The sequence below is a fragment of the Salmo trutta genome, chromosome 23 (assembly GCF_901001165.1).
Source record: "Salmo trutta chromosome 23, fSalTru1.1, whole genome shotgun sequence".
NCBI lineage: Eukaryota > Metazoa > Chordata > Actinopteri > Salmoniformes > Salmonidae > Salmo > Salmo trutta.
In genome coordinates this window covers 14,885,220-14,900,650 of record NC_042979.1, presented here as the reverse complement: position 1 = coordinate 14,900,650, position 15,431 = coordinate 14,885,220, and the positions used below count along the sequence as shown (strand labels likewise).

Genomic DNA, 15,431 nt, shown 5'->3' with positions numbered 1-15,431 from the left:
TTCTGCGCATTGTTGCCATCTACTGAACTGTAGGTGATATGCAGATTTGGACGGGCTACCTGGTGCTAGCTAGTGTGGGAATATGTTTATATTGGATGATTGTTCAACCAGATTTATATATTTAAAAAAATGTGTAGGTGACCAATGACCACTCCCAGAAACAATGCAATGTTATTTCAGGAGGTAATTTAGATGTGTTTTATTAACCATCTCCAAAGACCATTCTCATCCCAACCGCTGTGGTCATATCATTTCCAGATCCCCACTAGCAGTAGATGTGTTTCGTGAAGAAAAAAAAAACAATAGACGCTGAGCACGGTTTCAGGTTCCCCGTCGACTTTCCAGACATCCTTCCTTTAAACACGGGCTGACACGTACCCAACTGTTTACTTGTGTTGAATAACTCCCCGGGAAAAGGAGGTACCTTCCTTCTTCTGCTAGGTTGACACCCCTGTCCATATATCTAGTGTTTTTTGTGGTTGCGTAACCGAGTTAAGTATGGAGGCAGGTTCGTGCGACAATGCTGCTGCAGGTATGTAACAATTGTTGCTTTGCAGCTCTGCTTTCAGTAAATTGTTACACTGTTTATAGCAAGGTGAGATTTAGTTTGAGTAATACGTTAATTACGGTGAGTGAGTTGCATTACATTCTTCTTATACGTGCAACATACGCAATGAGTTTATAATCAGGAAAAACTATTAATTGGGTCTTATGGTTAATAGTGGATTGTGGCATTTATATACAGTACACAACACATACCTATTGCATTCTTGTGAACAGTAGGGTAAAGATGTTTCTCTTCTGAAGTGTGAATTGGTATACATCTTTCCCCATCTCGCTTAGGTGCTCCTTTCATTGAGGAGTCTTCAGAACAGGGGGACTCTTCTGGGAGTAGTGATGAAGGGACCAGGGACAAGGAGATGGCACCAACAGCAGAGAGGGTAGTGGAAAGTGAGAGCAGGATGAAGCATCTGTTTGGGTTTGAGAAGGAGGACCTGTCCTCCTGGCATCACCAGGTGTATCTCCTAAACCACCCGACTAACCCTGCTTCTCTGGGCATCTTCCACTTCCTGTTTGGTGACCTGTCAGTCATTTTCACTAAGCTTAGTTATCCTGAGTCAAAATGGCTGCAGGATCTGTCATTTTTAATTTGTGCCTGAGGATGTAATAAATTGAATAAGAAGTTGAGTGTCATATGCTAGTCAAATCATCAGCTGGTGGTCAGGTGAGTGTAGTCTTGTGTCTGGCATTGGTATAGCATAGCACTTATAACACCAGATAAGTGGGTTCGATTCCCAGGCTCACCCATATGTAAAATGCATGCAAGCATGACTAAGTCGCTTTTGAGAAAACTGTCTGCTAAATGAAATATATTATTATAATCTTCTGTCTCTGTCCAGCAGGCATGATAATGACAATAGACATCACACAGGAGCGAGGCCATAGCCACCTGGATGGGGCTTCCGTGTGCCGCATCCATCTCTTCAACTTCCTGCAGCCGCTGCCTCTTGATTATATGTACCTGGTCTATGTGGTAATGCTCTTTGGTAGGTCAAGTTCTGATTCAGTGATTAGAACAGCAACTGTATGCTGTCCCCTTTGTGTGTGTTTTAATGAGAGCATCAATGTACAATTTCCATGTTTGTGTCTTCTTTATAGGTGCTGTGGGAATCATGCTGGGCTGTTTCTACCGCCTCTCCTGTCTCATTTTCATATCCACCTACTGGTACATCTTCTTCCTGGACAAAACAGCATGGAACAACCACTCTTACCTCTACGGCCTCATTGGCTTCCAGCTCACATTCATGGACGCCAACAGATATTGGTGAATAGTTAATCTCTTATGAAACCATTGTACTAAAGAGTTGTTAGGTATAATATACTGCTCAAAAAAATAAAGGGAACACTTAAACAACACATCCTAGATCTGAATGAAAGAAATAATCTTATTAAATACTTTTTTCTTTACATAGTTGAATGTGCTGACAACAAAATCACACAAAAATAATCAATGGAAATCCAATTTATCAACCCATGGAGGTCTGGATTTGGAGTCACACTCAAAATTAAAGTGGAAAACCACACTACAGGCTGATCCAACTTTGATGTAATGTCCTTAAAACAAGTCAAAATGAGGCTCAGTAGTGTGTGTGGCCTCCACGTGCCTGTATGACCTCCCTACAACGCCTGGGCATGCTGCTGATGAGGTGGCGGATGGTCTCCTGAGGGATCTCCTCCCAGACCTGGACTAAAGCATCCGCCAACTCCTGGACAGTCTGTGGTGCAACGTGGCGTTGGTGGATGGAGCGAGACATGATGTCCCAGATGTGCTCAATTGGATTCAGGTCTGGGGAACGGGCAGGCCAGTCCATAGCATCAATGCCTTCCTCTTGCAGGAACTGCTGACACACTCCAGCCACATGAGGTCTAGCATTGTCTTGCATTAGGAGGAACCCAGGGCCAACCGCACCAGCATATGGTCTCACAAGGGGTCTGAGGATCTCATCTCGGTACCTAATGGCAGTCAGGCTACCTCTGGCGAGCACATGGAGGGCTGTGCGGCCCGCCAAAGAAATGCCATCCCACACCATGACTGACCCACCGCCAAACCGGTCATGCTGGAGGATGTCACGTGCTCTGTGTGAACCTGCTTTCATCTGTGAAGAGCACAGGGCGCCAGTGGCGAATTTGCCAATCTTGGTGTTCTCTGGCAAATGCCAAACGTCCTGCACGGTGTTGGGCTGTAAGCATAACCCCCACCTGTGGACGTCGGGCCCTCATACCACGCTCATGGAGTCTGTTTCTGACCGTTTGAGCAGACACATGCACATTTGTGGCCTGCTGGAGGTCATTTTGCAGGGCTCTGGCAGTGCTTCTCCTGCTCCTCCTTGCACAAAGGCGGAGGTAGCGGTCCTGCTGCTGGGTTGTTGCCCTCCTACGGCCTCCTCCACATCTCCTGATGTACTGGCCTGTCTCCTGGTAGCGCCTCCATGCTCTGGACACTACGCTGACAGACACAGCAAACCTTCTTGCCCCAGCTCGCATTGATGTGCCATCCTGGATGAGCTGCACTACCTGAGCCACGTGTGTGGGTTGTAGACTCCGTCTCATGCTACCACTAGAGTTAAAGCACCGCCAGCATTCAAAAGTGACCAAAACATCAGCCAGGAAGCATAGGAACTGAGAAGTGGTCTGTGGTCCCCACCTGCAGAACCACTCCTTTATTGGGGGTGTCATGCTAATTGCCTATAATTTCCACCTGTTGTCTATTCCATTTGCACAACAGCATGTGAAATGTATTGTCAATCAGTGTTGCTTCCTAAGTGGACAGTTTGATTTCACAGAAGTGTGATTGACTTGGAGTTACATTGTGTTGTTTAAGTGTTCCCTTTATTTTTTTCAGCAGTGTATATTTGGTTGATTGACATTCTTTTTTTTCAGTATCTTTCTGTGTGTGTGTCATTGTATGCACACTTATGCACATATAGTACCAGTCAAAAGTTTGGACACACCTCTATCTTTATTATTTTCTACATTGTAGAATAATAGTTAAGATATCAAAACTATTAAATAACACATGGAATTATGTAGTAACCAAAAAAGTGTTAAACAAAAATATATTTTTAGATTCTTCAAAGAAGCCACCCTTTGCCTTGATGCCAGCTTTGCACACTTTACATTCTCTCAACCAGCTTAATGAGGAATGCTTTTCCAACAGTCTTGAAGGAGTTCCCACATATGCTGAGCACTTGTTGGCTGCTTTTCCTTCACTCTGCGGTCTAACTCATCCCAAACCATCTCATTTCAGTTGAGGTCAGGTGATTGGAGGCCAGGTCATCTGATGCAGCACCAGATGGGATGGCGTATCGCTGCAAAATGCTGTGGTAGCCATGCTGGTTAAGTGTGCCTTGAATTCTAAATAAATCACATACGGTGTCACCAGCAAAGCACCCCCACCCCATCACACCTCCTTCTCCATGCTTCACGGTGGGAACCCCTCATGCGGAGATCACCTGTTCACCTACTCTGCGTCTAACAAAGACACAGCGGTTGGAACCAAAAATCTCAAATTTTGAATAATGGCCATTGCTCCTGTGTTTCTTGGCCCAAGCAAGTCTCTTCTTCATATTGGTGTCCTTTAGTAGTGGTTTCTTTGCAGCAATTCGACCTGATTCACACGGTCTCCTCTGAACAGTTGATGTTGAGACGTGTCTGTTACTTGAACTCTGTGAAGCATTTATTTGGGCTGCAATTTCTGAGGCTGGTAACACTTGATGGTTTTGGCGACTGCACTTGAAGAAACTTTAAAAGTTCTTGACATTTTCTGGATTGACTGACCATCATGACTTAAAGTAATGATGGACTGTCGTTTCTCTTTGCTTATTTGAGTTGTTCTTGCCATAATATGGACTTGGTCTTTTACCAAATAGAGCTATCGTCTGTATACCATCCCTACCTTGTCACAACACAACTGATTGGCTTAAACACATTAATTAACTTTTAACAAGGCACGCCTGTTAATTGAAATGCATTTCAGGTGACTACCTCATGAAGTTTGTTGAGAGAATGCCAAGAGTGTGCAAAGCTGTCATCAAGGCAAAGGGTGGCTACTTTGAAGAAGTAGCCACCTTTTTCCATGTGTTGTTTCATAGTTTTGATATCTTCACTATTATTCTACAATGTAGAAAATAGTAAAAATAAAGAAAAGCCCTTGAATGAGTAGGTGTGTCGAAACTTTTGACTGGTACTGTATATTATTATTTTCAGGTCAGTAGATGGATTACGTAATCCTAAGAAAAATAATGCCCAAGTGCCACTTTGGAACTATACTCTTCTGAGGTTTCAGGTCTGTGCCAAATTCATTATATTGAATCCATGGAAACTTGTCTTCATTACTACTCTATTAAGCGTATCTGCCTAATTACATGTGTGTGATAAACCTTTAGAATGCTCCTATAATATGAATATCTTGATATTTGTCCTTGGCAGATTTTCATAGTATACTTCATTGTTGGAATCAAGAAATTGGATGCAGACTGGGTGGGGGGGATATTCCATGTCATACTTGGCACACCATTGGCTTTTTGACCTTTTCAGGTTAGTTAAACAGGGCCCTGCTCTGTCATGTTTTGCGCGGCTTATCAAACTGCCCTAATCTCACAATATTATATGCGTTTTATCCTGTGTGTCTGTCCCACAGGATGATTCTGCCTAATGAAATGGTGAGTCTACTGGTTGTCCATGGAGGTGGTCTTTGTCTGGATCTGTCTGCCGGCTCTCTGCTGTTTTTCGACGCTACACGCCCTTTTGGCATTTTCTTTGTCAATTACTTTCCCTGTATGAATTCCCAACTCTTCAGCATCGGTGAGAACCCATTGATTAATTGTATTTAGTTATCGTAACGAATGATCAAATATTATAATTCAAAATCCATGAGGGCTGCTTGTAATTACTAAGCCTCGTCATTAAACGATTGCATTGATAAGGAAATACTTATCACTTATCTTTTTTTATTTATATAAACTTTATTTAACTAGGCAAGTCAGTTAAGAACAAATTCTTATTTACAATGACGGCCTATCCTTGAGGGCAACATAATGCAAGCAGTCTCCTGTGACCCATAAAGCATTTTCAAAGCTATCTTTTCTATAATGATCCACTATTTAAGTTCATCTATAATCCCCTATTGATCACATTCTTTATTTTATCTCCTGGTATGCTTGTCTACACCATGCTGGCCACGAGTCCTCTCTTCTGCTACCCCGACTGGCCCAGGAACTTCTTTAGTCGCTTCCCAGAGTTCCTCAGGCCAGTGCTGCCGCTCACGTCTCCTCCCCCACAGCCCAGCATCTCCTGTGTTTACCCAGAGACCCAAAACACCTCTACAGGATCCACTCTGCCCCCAAGGCCTCCAAAACACGGTTTAAACACAAGCTGGCAACTCTGTTCACCATTCTTTACATTGCTGAACAGTTCTTCCTGCCTTACTCTCACTTCATCACACAGGTACTACTGTAGAAATGGAGGATGAGTTTGTGATAAACTTGTAGTCCTTTCCATGTATTGAATTAAGAAAAAGCCCTGATTTGAATGTCACAGTTGGGAGTCACTGAGTACCGCTGTCAGCTAAAGTTATTTCCCAACTCTACGGGTTACCAGAATCATTTCTCAATCAGTGTCAACACTGCTATACGTCAGCACCAAACAGTAGTGTAGACTAGCTTGAGTCAGCAGAACGATGGGAGTTGCAGAGGGGTGTGGAAGGAGGCTTTGTAGAAGTAAAACTTAACATACATCCTGCTGTCCTGATCTGGAGTGCAGTTCTGTTTTTTATTTTTATTTTACCTGTATTTAACTAGGCAAGTCAGTTAAGAACAAATTCTTATTTTCAATGACGGCCTAGGAACAGTGGGTTAACTGCCTTGTTCAGGGGTAGTAGAAAGGGATCTTATACTGTCTCTTTTGATATTCCTTATATACAGTTGAAGTCAGAAGTTTACATACACCTTCGCCAAATACATTTAAAGTCAGTTTTTCACAATTCCTGACATTTAATCCTAGAAAAAATTCCCACAATAAGGTGAATTTTTGCCCATTCCTCCTGACAGCTGGTGTAACGGAGTCAGTTTTGTAGGCCTCCTTGCTTTTTCAGTTCTGCCCACAAATATTCTATAGGTTTGAGGTCAGGGCTTTGTGATGGCCACTCCAGTACATTTGTTGCCCTTAAGCCATTTTGCCACATCTTTGGAAGTATGCTTGGGGTCATTGTCTTAACTAGCCTTAACTTCCTGACTGATGTCTTGAGATGTTGCTTCAATATATCCACAACATTTTCCTTCCTCATGACGCCATCTATTTTGTGAAGTGCACCAGTCCCTGTCTCAGCAAAGCACCCCCACAACATGGTGCTGCCACCTCCGTGCTTCACAGTTGGGATGGTATTCTTCAGCTTGCAAGCCTCCTCCTTTTTCCTCCAAATACAACAATGGTCATTATGGCCAAACAGTTATATTTTTGTTTCATCAGACCAGAGGACATTTCTCCAAAAAGTACGATCTTTGTCCCCATGTGCAGTTGCAAACCATAGTCTGGCTTTTTTGTTGCGGTTTTGGAGCAGTGGCTTCTTCCTTGCTGAGTGGCCTTTCAGGTTATGTCGATATAAGACGCGTTTTACTGTGGATATAGATACTTTTGTACCCGTTTCCTCCGCATCTTCACAAGGTCCTTTGCTGCTGTTCTGGGATTGATTTGCACTTTTCGCACCAAAGTACGTTCATCTCTAGGAGACAGAAGGCGTCTCCTTCCTGAGCGGTATGACGGCTGCGTGGTCCCATGGTGTTTATACTTGCGTACTATTGTTTCTACAGATGAACGTGGTACCTTCAGGCGTTTGGAAATTGCTCCCAAGGATGAATCAGACGTGTGGAGGTCTACAAAAACTCTCAGGTCTTGGCTGATTTCTTTTGATTTTCCCATGATGTCAAGCAGAGAGGCACTGAGTTTGAAGGTAGGCCTTGAAATACATCCACAGGTACACCTCCAATTGACTGAAATATGTTAATTAGCCTATCAGAAGCTTCTAAAGTTATGACATCATTTTCTGGAATTTTCCAAGCTGTTTAAAAGGCACAGTCAACTTAGTGACCTGAAAATAGCTGTGCAGCAACGCTCCCCATCCAACCTGACAGAGCTTGAGAGGATCTGCAGAGAAGAATGGGAGAAACTCCCCAAATATAGATGTGCCAAGCTTGTAGTGTAATACTCAAGAGGACTCGAGGCTGTAATCTCTGCCAAAGGTGCTTCAACAAAGTACTGAGTAAAGGGTCTGAATACGTATGTAAATGTGATATTTCAGTTTTTAGCAACAAACAAAGTTTGTGCTTTGTCATTATGGGGTATTGTGTGTAGATTGAGGATTTAAAAAAAATATATACATTTTAGAATAAGACTATTGTAACAAAATGTGGAAAAAGTCAAGGGGTCTGAATACTTTCCAATACATTGAGTGTACAACACATTAAGAACACCTGCTCTTTCCAAGACAGACTGACCAGGTGAATCCATGATCCCTTATTGATGTCACTTGTTAAATCCACTTCAATCACTGGAGGTGAAAGGGAGGAGACAGGTGCACAAAAATCATTTTGTTTTTTACGTCTGCCATTCAAAGGGTGAATGGCCATGACATAGAATTGAACTGGGCCTTTGAACTGGGTATGGTATTAGGTGCCAAGCGTACCAGTTTGTGTCAAGAACTGCACCGCTGCTGGGTTTTTCATGCTCAACAGTTTCCTGTGTGTAGGAAGAATGTTGGCTGAATGGACATCCAGCCAACTTGACACAAATGTGGGAAGAATTGGAGTCAACATGCGCCAGCATCTCTGTGGAATGCTTTCGACACCTTGTAGATTCCATGCCCCAATGAATTGAGGCTGTTCTGAGGGCAAAAGTATGGGGGAGTGCAACTCAATATTAGGAAGGTGTTCCTAATGTTTGGTATGTTCAGTGTTATATATATATATACACACACTGAACAAAAATATAAACACAACATGCAACAAGTTCAACGATTTTCCTGAGTTACAGTTCATATAAGAAAGTCAGTCAATTGAAATAAATAAATTAGGCCGTAATCTATGGATTTCACATGACTGGGCAGGGGCGCAGCCATGGGTGGGCCTGGGAGGGCATAGGCCCACCCATTTGGGAGCCAGGTCTCAACCAATCAGAATGAGTTCTTCCCCACAAAAAGACAGACAGAAAGAAAGAAAGAGACAGAAATACTTCTCAGTGCCATCAGCTGTCCGGGTATCTGGTCTCAGATGATCCTGCAGGTGAAAGAAGCCGGATGAGGAGGTCTTGGGCTGGCATGGTTACACATGGTCTGCTGTCGGACGTACTGACAAATTCTCTAAAACGACGTTATGATGAACATTAAAATCTCTGGCAACAGCTGTGGTGGACTTTCCTGTAGTCAGCATGCCAATTGCAAACTCCCTCAAAACTTGAGACTTCTGTGGCATTGTGTTGTGTGACAAAACTGCACATTTTAGAGTGGCCTTTTGTCTCCAGCACAAGGTGCACCTGTATAATGATCGTGCTGTTTAATCAGCTTCTTGATAATCCATCCACCAGACAGGTGTGGCATACCTTGGAAAATGAGAAATGCTCACTAACAGGGATGTCAAAAATATATATATATATATATATATAAACACAACATGTAAAGTGTTGGTCCCATGTTTCAAGAGCTGAAATAAAAGATCTATGAAATGTTCCATATGCACAAAATGCTTATTTCTCAAATTCTGTGCACAAATGTGTACAAGTATTGCAGTACCTTGTACTGCAATACTCATGAAGGTGTTATGACTGGTTCCATAAAGGTGTTGTGAATGTCTTATGTATACCCCATTCATGTGGTGTTCATGTTTTGTGTGTGCGTATTTACATGTTCTGAAAAGCTCTGTGGTGCTCCTGTAGGTGTTCACTCAGAGTCGGCGGTGGAAGGACCATGGGGACATGCTGAAGCAGTGCGCCACCTGCCTCACTACAACATCTCTGACCCAGAGATCTACTTTGACATCTGGGTGTCCATCAATGAACGCTTCCAACAATGGTACTACATGGCCTTTTTGTGACCTTTCACATCCTCCACATGGATAGAAATGTTCTTCGCAGTTTGGTCTTGAATTCTCTTTTCCCTTCCGTTAGGATCTTTGACCCCCGTGTGAACATTGTGAAGGCAGACTGGTCACCATTCCGCCCAAATCCATGGCTCACAGCTCTGCTGGTGGACCTCTCTCCCTGGAGGACCAAGTTTCAGGAGATCGAGGACTCTTTGGACAACCAGACAGAGATAGTCTTCATCGCAGACTTCCCAGGTTCGGGGTCTCCCCCTCTCCCTCATTGTTTTCCATTGAAAGTAATTATATTTTAGTAATTTAGCAGACTCTTATCCAGAGCGACTTACAGTTAGTGCATTCATTTTAAGATAGCTAGGTGGGTCAACTACATCACAGGCATAGTAAATAGACTTTTACTCAAGGTGAGGAAGGAGGGGGATTATTTAAGATACTCTTTGAAGAGGTAGGGTTTGAGGTGCTTTCAGAAGATCGGCAGGGACTCGGCTGTCATAGCTTCAAGGGGAAGCTGGTTCCACCATTGAGGTGCCAGGACAGAGAAGAGTTTGGACTGGGCTGAGCGGGAGCTGCCCTCCTGTAGGAATGGGAGGTCCAAGAGACCAGAGGTGTTGTAGGGTTGGGGGTGTAGGGTTTGAGCATAGCCTGAAGATAGGGAGTGGCATTTCCTCTTGCTGCTCTGTAAGCAAGCACCATGGTCTTGTAGTGGATGCAAGCTTCGCCTGGAAGCCAGTGGAGTGTGCGGAGGAGTGGGGTGACATGGGAGAACCTGGGAAGGTTGAACACCAGGAGGGCTGCAGCGTTCTGGATAGGTTTCAGGGGTTTGATGGCACAAGCTGGGAGCCTGCAGGAGCGAGTCACTGCTTTAATGTTTGCAGAGAACGACAGGGTGTTGTCCAGGGTCACACCAAGGTTCTTTGCACCCTCGGAGGCTGACACTGTGGAGTTGTCAATCGTGATGGAGAGGTCTTTGAGCGGGCAGGCCTTCCCTGGGTGGAAGGGCAGCTCCGTCTTGTTGAGCCTGAGGTGGTGGGCCGACATCCAAGCTGAGATATCTGGCAGGCATGCAGATATGGGTGTCGCCACCTGGGTGTCAGAAGGGGGGAGAAGGAAAAAAGTAGTTGTGTCATCCTCATAGTAATGATAGGAGAGACCATGTGAGGATATGACAGAGCCGAGTGACTTGGTGTATGGAAAGGGCCAACATGATGATTACTGATTCCTCACCCAAAGTACATTTCAATCCCAATCATGCATGTGCTGGTTCGTCTTTCCTCTAGGTCTCCACCTAGATAACTATGTCAGTGAGGACCTGGGCTACACCAGTGTGCAGGTGCTGCAGGGCCTGCTGAATGTTGAGATAGTGGATGAGAAGAAGAACTACCCGCTCCAACCTGGAGAGCAGAAGCAGGTATACTCCATCACCCTACCTGCTTCAGCCAGTCTGTAATAACACCCTTCAATGGATGACAGCTGTACTGTAGTCATTATAATGGTGTGGAACTTACTGTTAAACATATGTTTTACATTCCAGTTGCCATGATGTAGCTAGGAGTACTCATTGTATGTGTGTGTGAGCAGCTTCCTGCTGGGGCCTACCATAAGGTGTACAGTGTCTGAGGAGCCGTCGTGCTACACGGTCATCTACGTCAACACCACAGAAGCAGCGCTACAGAGGAACTTCACTAAGCTGTTTGAACTGCAGGAGCGGGTCCGCAACGGAACAGGTCAGGGCTTAAATATACAGCGCATTCGAAAAGTACTCAGACCCCTTCGCTTTTTCCACATTTTGTACGTTAGCCTTATTCTGCAATTGATTAAATAAATGTTCCTTAAAAATATACATGCTACCCCACAATGACAAAGCAAAACTGTTTTTTTGTGTGACATTTTTGCCCCTTTATTAAAAATAAAAAACATACCTTATTTACATAAGTATTTAGACCCTTTACTATGAGACTTGAAATTGAGCTCAGGTGCATCCTGTTTCCATTGATCATCCTTGAGATGTTTCTACAACTTGGAGTCGACCTGTGGTCAATTCAATTGATTTTGAATTTAGCCATGGGTCGAAGGAATTCCGAGACAGGATTGTGTCGAGGCACAGATCTGGGGAAGGGTAGCAAAACATTTCTGCAGCATTGAAGGTCCCCAAGAACACAGTGGCCTCCATCATTCTTAAATACAATAAGTTTGGAACTACCAAACTGGCCAAACTGAGCAATCGGGGGAGAAGGGCCTTGGTCAGGGAGGTGACCAAGAACCCGATGATCACTCTGATAGAGCTCCAGAGATCCTCTGTGGAGATGGGAGAAACTTCCAGAAGGACAACCATCTCTGCAGCATTTCACTAATCAGGCCTTTATGGTAGAGTGGCCAGATGGAAGCCACTCCGCAGTAAAAGGCACATGACAGCCCGCTTGGAGTTTGACAAAAGGCACCTAAAGGACTACCAGACCATGATAAACAAGATTTAATTATTTGGCCTGAATGCCAAGCGTCCCGTCTGGAGGAAACCTGGCACCATCTCTACCGTGAAGCATGGTGATGGCAGCATCATGCTGTGGGGATGTTTTTCAGCGGCAGGGACTGGGAGACTATTCAGGATCAAGGGAAAGATGAACAGAGTAAAGTACAGAGAGATCCTTGGTGAAAACCTGCTCCAGAGCACTCAGGACCTCAGACTGGGGCGAAGGTTCACCTTCCAACAGGACAACGACCCTAAGCACACAGCCAAGACAACGCAGGAGTGGCTTCAGGACAAGTCTCTGAATGTCCTTGAGTGGCCCAGCCAGAGCCCAGATTTGAACCCGATCAAACATCTCTGGAGAGAGCTGAAAATAGCTGTGCAGCAACGCTCCCCACCAACCTGACAGAGCTTGAGGATCTGCAGAGACTAATGGGAGAAACTCCCCAAATACAGGTGTGCTAAGTTTGAACCGTCATACCCAGGAAGAATCAAGGCTGTAATCGCTGCCAAAGGTGCTTCAACAAAGTACTGAGTAAAGGGTCTGAATACTTATGTAAATAACATCTTTATACCATTTTTTTATATACATTTTCGAAAATTTCTACAAACCTGTTTTTGCTTTGTTATTGTGTGTAGATTGATAAGGGAAAAAAACTAATTTAAAACATTTTAGAATAAGGCTGTAACGTAACAAAATGTCAAGGGGTCTAAATACTTTCCATATGCACTGTACACACAAATGGAACTAACACACACAATAGGAACTAGCACGCAACATAAAGGAAGTGCTAAGCCAGTGTTTCCAAACCCTGGTCCTCCAGTACAAATGTTCATTGTAGCCCTGTACAAACACACATCATTCAACTCATTGAGGGCTTGATGATTAGTTGACAAGTTGAATCAGGTGTGCTTGTCCAGGGTTATAATAAAATGTGTACTGTTGGGGGTACTGGAGGACCAGGGTTGGGAAACACTGTGCTAAGCTAACACATTGTCTTGTCCCCACAGAAACAGAGTCCCTGCCTCCAGAGCTCCAGCCACTCATCACTGGAGACAATGATGACGGGTCAGAGGTCAATGTGATGGATCCCGTCGTCCGGCTGTTTCTATACCGACAGCGACGAATTAAGGAAGTGAAGAAGCACAGGGAAGCCAACATGTTCGAAAGGCTGAACCGGTTTACTGTGGAAAAAGTAGATGTTGCGGCGAACGTGAGTGTTTTGTTTTCATGCAACTACCAAAACCCATGGCAAAACTCATACTTATGTCTGTATTTGTCTCAATGTCCTTGTCCGCAAACAATTTCCCCATTAGGATTATAGTCATTAGCCTGTCTTCACTTAAACCCATGCGATTCCTCCACTTTCCACTGGTATCCTGCACCAGCTTGGCGCGTTTCTATGTTTTGTAGTAAAAAAGATAAATATAAGCATTTCCAATGACATCATATGATTTTAACCAATTGTCTACAAATTGGTTGTCACTTATCTTTTTTACTACAAAACATAGAAATGTGCCATTTTCACATAAACAGCAGTTGGTCATGTAGTGTAACAATGCGCTCTGTGTTGTAGGTTTCTGATGACAGCCATAGCTATGTGTAACCTGGCGGTGGGCCTCCCTCTGGAGCAGCTGACCAGCGAAGTGGCCTTTGCCACCATGAAGGAACCAGAGACAGAGGCCAACCAGGACGAGGTCGGCCACGATCAGCTCTAGAAGTATTGTTTGTGTGAGAAAATGTATTAGTAAATTCATTTAATGTGTTTGAATGACAGTGAGAAGATGCTAGACTGTCAAAGGATTTTTGTAAAAGCCTGCATTGTGTTTGGAATTGTGCAGGGGCAAGTTTGTTATGACTGATCCTCCTGTTTAACAAAACAATACATTCCAAGATTGTTTAATTTTGCATAAGTTAAATCCAACATGCACCTTCACAAAAGGTCTCTCTTTGCTATGCCTAACTTTGTCATTTGATTGAGGGTAATAATTTTGTTTACTTGATAGCTAGCTAGAATAAAATGTGTTAACAAGAAATTAATTAAAAGCAATACAAATAAAGTTGTCCAGTAGTGGTGGAGCTGAACTTCATATGCTAGCTTTACTATGAGACAAATGACATTGTGCATTATAAAACCTATGGTAACAAGTCAAACATTGTCTCCAAAATGCAGCTGGTACTTTTCTAATAACGTGATACAAAATTCGCATTCTCAGTGTTTTGAACTTGAACACTCATGCATGTTTCAGATTTTTGGGGAAATGTAAAAAAGTTTTATGAATATGTAGTCCACACAAATGCCAGGAAGTTTCACTCATTATTTGAGAAAAAAAGAGAAACCGTTATTGAAATGTCATGCTTTATTGCGGTCCGTCTTAATCATGATATTTTACAGATTACTGTGCTCTGCCTAAAGTGCTACAGTACAACTCCACAGTGTCATTAATGGTAGGGTGTCATGGCACAAGATACATACTGTACAGGACATACATATGCTATATACACACACACAAGGAAGATACACAAAAAAATTAAAATAGCATTGGATTTGTTAACACTGGGCATGATTTTCTCTCAGTTGAAGTGGGCAGTTCTATACATGACTTAAACTAACCCAAGTTTACCTTTCATTTAACAAATGAATTTTTTTTTCTTCACTTTAAGTGCGCTAGTGTCCACCTGGTCTCAATTCAGAGAACACATTGGATAGAAATAAAGGATGGCAGAGAATTCTAGTCAATAGAATGCCCAGACCATCCTCATATTTTAGAGTATCTATAGTATTAACCATCCATAATTGTCTAACGAATGACAAGTGCAAAGTAATGTTAGACCAACTAAACTCTACAAAAAAGTATCAACTGTGTATTACCATCAGTGGAACATTACAGCACCGCTAAGAGTTTAGATCTGGAGAGCTTCAGTCGCTAAGTTGGATCAAAACTCTGGCATTTTAAAATGGCCCTTTGTTGTAGGTTTACAGCAGCAGTCCCACGTTCAAAAAGAGCAACAATGAACCACATTGTTCTTCTTTACAATAGAGACACACTAAGATAAGGCAGACAAACAAAATACATCTTATTACACAGACAAGTTCAGCTTCCCTTTTATATTTCAGCTTTTTAACCACCCGTTTGACGCACTTGATCGGTTGCCCTTCATTAATTCATAGCTAATATAGAGTTAACCGTTTGACCTATTTAGGTTATTTCATCAACATATCACAGTGTAAAACCGTGAGGTCTCACCTTCATTTTAGGGAAATACCATTAGTAGATGCATACAGCCTGCCGGTCCATAAGGCTGAGTCTATATGCATACA

General features: G+C 43.2%; 1 pseudogene; it reads left to right on the top strand.

The window, feature by feature from the left end:
- Positions 1-115: 115 nt before the first annotated feature.
- On the top strand, positions 116-14,199 carry LOC115160267 (vitamin K-dependent gamma-carboxylase-like; annotated as a pseudogene).
- Positions 14,200-15,431: the final 1,232 nt, after the last annotated feature.